Consider the following 6,000-nt stretch of genomic DNA (forward strand, 5'->3'; position numbering starts at 1 on the left):
GATAAAAATGACATATGTCAAATTTGGCGTGCAATGAATGAACTGACTAGTAAATCACGCAAAGCCCCATCCTGTATTAATCCTAATATAACTGCTGATGATTGTAATAGTTACTTTCTATCTATGACCGACAATGTTCTTGATTCCTCAGCCAGTTCTGATCAGATTGGCTATAAGGTGCCTGAAGTACTCAGTCAATTTTGTAATGAGAAACTTTTGCCATCTGACTCGTTTGATATACCTGTAATCACAGTCGTTGAAGTTGGTGCACTAATTTCTAAACTAAATAACAAAAAAACGATGGACACAAACAACCTTAATTCACATGTAAAAATGTCACTTCCTTATATTGTAAACATTAAGTTTAACCCATATATACACTCTTTTTATCAGGTAGAATGTCTTCCCATCAGTGTTTAAAACTGCTAAAGTTATTCCAATACCAAAGTCAATACACCGCTAGCCTTGACAACTACAGACCCATATCTATTCTCTCTATACTGTCTTAAACCCTGGAAAAACATATCCACATGCACCCATCTCCTTAGATATGATGAAGAAAACAATATCTGTCATCCTTATCAATCAGGTTTTTGTCCTAAACATTCCTGTCATATACTGCCCTTACTCGTCTCTGTGATACTTGGCTAAAAGCAATAAACAATTGTGATATAGTTGGAGCGGTATTCCTTGATCTCAGGAAAGCATTTGACTTAGTTGATCACGCTATTTTGTTAGACAAATTACTTATTTACCTGCAAAATAGCTCATCTGTGTCCTTTTTTACATCATATCTGTCAGATAGGAAACAAGCAGTCTACCTAAACGGTTCATATTCATCACAAGGCACTGTAAAATGTGGAGTCCCACAAGGTTCTATCCTTGGTCCCTTACTGTTTGGACTATACATTAATGATTTACCATTACACCTCAAACAAGAAAATGCTGTACTTGATCTTTTTGCGGATGACTCAACACTTCACAGCAGTAATACAGATATAAATCTCATAAGAAAAGTACTCCAAGAAAGTATAGCAAATATTAATGATTGGTGTAATTGTAACAGAATGGCACTGCATCCTAAGAAAACAAAAAGCATGTTAATAACCACAAGACAAAAACACCAGCGACAGCCTCTGAGCCTTGATCTTATGCATGGTACAGTTAGCATTGCTCAAGTCCATCAACACCGTGTGCTTGGAGTTGTAATTGATGATGAACTTAACTGGCGCTCTCACATTGATACAGTTTATAAACGAGTTTCTAGGAACCTTTTCTTACTTAACAAGCTCTGGTGCGTTGTTTCTGTGGATGCCCTCAAAATGTTTTTCCACGCACACTGTCTCTCTCACATTTGCTATGCATCTACTGTCTGGTGCAATGCCAGTGATGTTCATATAAAGAAAATAAACACACTTCACAAGAGAGGTGTAAAGTTATTAAACCGAGATCCCAATATGACTACTCAAGAAAAATACACTCAACTGAACATTCTTCCGCTACATCAGCAGTTCTTTTTAAATGCTAGTGTTTTCATGTTTAAAATGTACAACCATGAAACACCTTCATACATCCAAGACCTGTTTGAGCGTCCTCCTGGTAGAGCGAGGCTTTTGAATTATACGCTACCGCTCCCACGCATTGATTTGTATAAATCTAGTTTATCCTACTGGGGATCGCTTGTGTGGAATATACTTCCAATGTACTGTAAAACATGTCAAACCCTTTCATCTTTTAAAAAAAATGTTCGAAAATATCTTTCTCAAACATAATTCTCTCCCTACGCTTTAAAATCATAACTGTTACTGCATAACATCTTAATCATCATTTTATTAATCAATGAACCACGTTATTATAACTAGTGTTTTGTTACTTTTAACCTGATTACAAATTCTTAGTTAATTAGTTATTCGTTTGGCTGTTCAATACATGTTATATAAATATATAATTGTAATGTATAATGTCATGTATGTCTAAAAGGGACAGGTTGGAAGATTAGGCATTGCCTAAAACCTTTATCCCTTTGTATTAAAGTTTTGAATCTGAATCTGAATCTGAATCTCTCTCTCTCTCTCTCTCTCTCTCTCTCTCTCTCTCTCTCTCTCTCTCTCTCTCTCTCTCTCTCTCTCTCTCTCTCTCTCTCTCTCTCTCTCTCTCTCTCTCTCTCTGTCCTAAGTAGTTGACAATATGCTCTATGCAGTCTCCTCTTCGTTGAAGAACTGTTTTAATTTTCAGAGCTTGTCTTTAATCCGAATATAACGTATTTATATGTTTTTGGAATCAAAAAATGATGAAGAATACGATAAACGTAATTTTGGATCGTTTTATAAAAAAATAATTTTAATTACAATTTTCAGATTTTTAATGACCAAAGTCATTAATTAATTTTTAAGCCTTCAAGCCGAAATGCTATCCCAAAGTCCGGCCTTCGTCAAAATATGCTTGGCCAAAATTTCTATCAATTTGATTGAGAAATAAGGGTGTGCCAGTGCCGCCTTAACTTTTACAAAATGCCGGATATGACGTCATCAAAGACATTTATCGAACAAATGAAAACAACGTCTGGGGATATCATACCCAGAAACTCTCATGAACAATTTCATAAAGATTGGTCCAGTAGTTTACTCTGAATCGCTCTACACACACACACACACACACACACACCACGACCCTCGTCTCGATGCCCCCCTCTATGTTAAAACATTTAGTCAAAACTTGACTAAATGTAAAAACAACACTAGACAGCATAAGTTTAAAAATACATTCACTAAAACTAGCAGTATACACTCAGAGCTTCCTCGCCTCAAGTCACACACACACACACACACACACACACACACACACACACACACACAACACGACCCTCGTCTGAATTTCTGGTCTCAAAACCTTTAGTCAAATTTTGACTGCACGTAACAAGGTCAAGAAGACTGAGCTCTAAAAGAGAAATATCGCAACAAGGAAGTGTATTACCAGCCGATAGCTTTGCACACTGGCAGGCCGTGTTATACACACGGCATGTACGTGTCACACCGGTGTGGCTTAAACGAATTCTTGTTGGCTTGTACGATTCAAGACGCAAAATGTTTGTGAAAGCTGTTTGGTTGCTTGCAGGACTTCAGATTTATTTAGTTCGACGTTGTGACGGTGAGTCTGCCTCGTCTTCTCAAATGATTGTTTACTGGTGTGTGTGTGTGTATGTGTGTGTGTGCGCGCGCGTGTTAGTGTGTGTGTGTGGGTGTGTGTTAGTGTGTGTGTATGTGTGTGTGAGTGGGTGTGTGTTAGTGTTAGTGTGTGTGTATGTGTGCGTGTGTGTGTGTGTGTGTGTTTGTGTATGACTGAAAATGTCATCCATACCCTTATCTTATTCGGAAAACCGATTGAGTTTTCATAAGGTAGTGTCCTTACAGTGGAACCTACAACACAAATACCTCCCGCCCCCCGAAATCAAAGTCGCAAAATCAACGTTCCCGCGTTGAAATCGACCAAAACAAATCAGAGATTGACTATTTAACTTGTAGTAGCTGTAAAATTAACAGCAAACAGATGTTACTGGTATGAAATGAAAGGAGACTGTCTTCCAAACGTACACAATCAAATAATATAACTGTTTGTCGTCCTACCTATTCTCAGTTTCACAATGACAGCATGAGACATCGGGCATTCAAAAACTTTCCGAATTTCGGTGTCACACTTATTGAAGTAAAGACAGCTGCGTGTGATATTTTTCGATTAATGATTACGTTTTTAATTAAAAAGGTTCCAGTGGTTGAATAGAAACCAACTTTTGCACAGAAAGTAATTGTGTTCACGCTGCTAACCTTTTTTACCTGGACTTTTCTCGATAAATGTGCTGACCTTTTAGTGTTATGATCTATTTTGGCATAGTGCGTTACAGGGAATCCGGGTTAGTTTTATACATAATTTATACAATGAGAAAGGCCACTGAATTATGACTTAACAACATACTTTTATGTTTTCACAATGCCAGGGATGCCGATGTGCGTAATTTGCTTCTTACTGATGGCACCCCGGCAGGAGGGGGATATTTTGAATGTGGCCTTAAATGTGGACGGGCAGGCACGATTGTATAGTTGGTGGTAATGCTGACAGCATTGCGGAAAAAAACACCGTACACTTTCTTTTACAACCATACTATTGCACAATTACTGCTTCTGAAGATTACAGCGGACAAAAAGATATTCTGTATGTAACCGCATTCTGTAAATTTGACGAAATAGTTGATTTTTGTTCCGCTTTGATGTACTTATTTCAGTTGAGATTATTATCTTGCATATTGCTGCACTTACTACACATACGCAATCTACTGGCAATCGACTGAATGTCACTAAGCAAAGTCACCCTTGGTCATTTTTTGTCGAACATCTTGCTCACATCACTCTTGTATTGTATCATGCACGCGTGGTTTCACTTAATCGGCTCAAAATGTCTGCTTCTCTACGGAGAAGGATGTCTTAGCCTTAGACTAAAATTGCAACCTTTTATTTCAAAATTTCTCCATTTGAAATTGTCAAAAAACAAAAGTTTGTTTCAAACAAACTTTGTTTAAAGCTCAATAACAGTTGTCTGGTTCGACCAAAGGGACATGATTCACAAATCTAACCTTTTTTCCTTCAGAAAGAGCAATTAGTAAACTTTACATTGATTAATATGCCATACCACACACGACACAAACCAGTCAGCTGTTTTTACCCCCCAAAAAAAACAAAAACCACCACCACCCGTTTTCTTTGGATACACACGTTATTAACATATACCAATTGTTTAAAATCAGAAGCAAAATTCTCAATAATTTCTTGACAAACTGTACTATTAGATTGAAGGAAACATAGAAACAGACATAACAAGAGGCGAAGCCTTCAAGGCTCACGTAAGAAATCGACAAACAGTAACAAAAACTCAATCACTCCGTCACACATACACACACACAGTAAGCATAAGTGATACGGTGCAAGAGTGTGAGACACTAGATCTAGATCTGTCTGTCTGTAGCCTACTTACGGGGACACGACTGCCAGATGGCCAGATCGACACTGCGCTTTCGACAGCGCTTCCTCGCGCAGACACTGGAAACACGCTGTGCAGATTAACCTGTAGGAAATCTCCTTTGGTATCTTCTTATTCTGGAGCTACGAAACCGAACAATGTGAAATCATGAGTCGTCTTCTCCGAATCGGCGAACTGCAGCTCGGTGATAACTGTACCTAATTCTATACCACAATCCTTCACGCGATCTGACCTAACCTTGACCCCTGACCTGGTCTACATACCACACACGACACAAACCAGTCAGCTGTTTTTACCTCCCCCCCCCCCCCACAAAAAAAAAAAAAAAAAAAAACACCACCCATTTTCTTTGGATACACACTTTAACTACATACGTGCCGACGAAATGTTGATCATGCCGCTATTGCGCGGGTCCGCTTTTGCGCGGGTCTGCTATTGCGTGGGTCCGCTATTGTGCGGGTCTGCTATTGCGCGGGTCCGCTATTGCACGGTGACTATTTGTCATTCAACCAATCTCTCACAGTGTAACAGAAATACCCAAAGCCAAGAGACACAGCCTAGAGAATACTGTGCTGACAATCATTCAAACGTGTTCCAAGTCGGTTTCATGGAAAAGACTATGTATATTATTAAACAACAAAATAAAATAAAGAGGTGTAACAGAAAGGGGGAAAGAACCATTTTTTATTCCACAAAATTACTTTTGCAATCCCAACATTCAAAGCATCGAGCTCAGAAATACTACCTTATAAATCTCAGGTGGTCATAATATAATACCAACAAATAAACTGACAAACAAAATGTTGACATTGCATTTATTCTAATCTTGAAAATAAATTCAGAACATCCTGAAATCATCTTTCGTCTTCTCAAAGAAAAAAACCCGAACTAAAGTAAGTTGGAATAACAAAAATAATGCATGAGTAAATGCCAGTCACTTTTCGCATTTTCCAAAGACCTGGACAAAAGAAA

Source organism: Littorina saxatilis, unplaced genomic scaffold (genome assembly GCF_037325665.1).
Source record: "Littorina saxatilis isolate snail1 unplaced genomic scaffold, US_GU_Lsax_2.0 scaffold_646, whole genome shotgun sequence".
Taxonomy (NCBI): Eukaryota; Metazoa; Mollusca; class Gastropoda; order Littorinimorpha; family Littorinidae; genus Littorina; species Littorina saxatilis.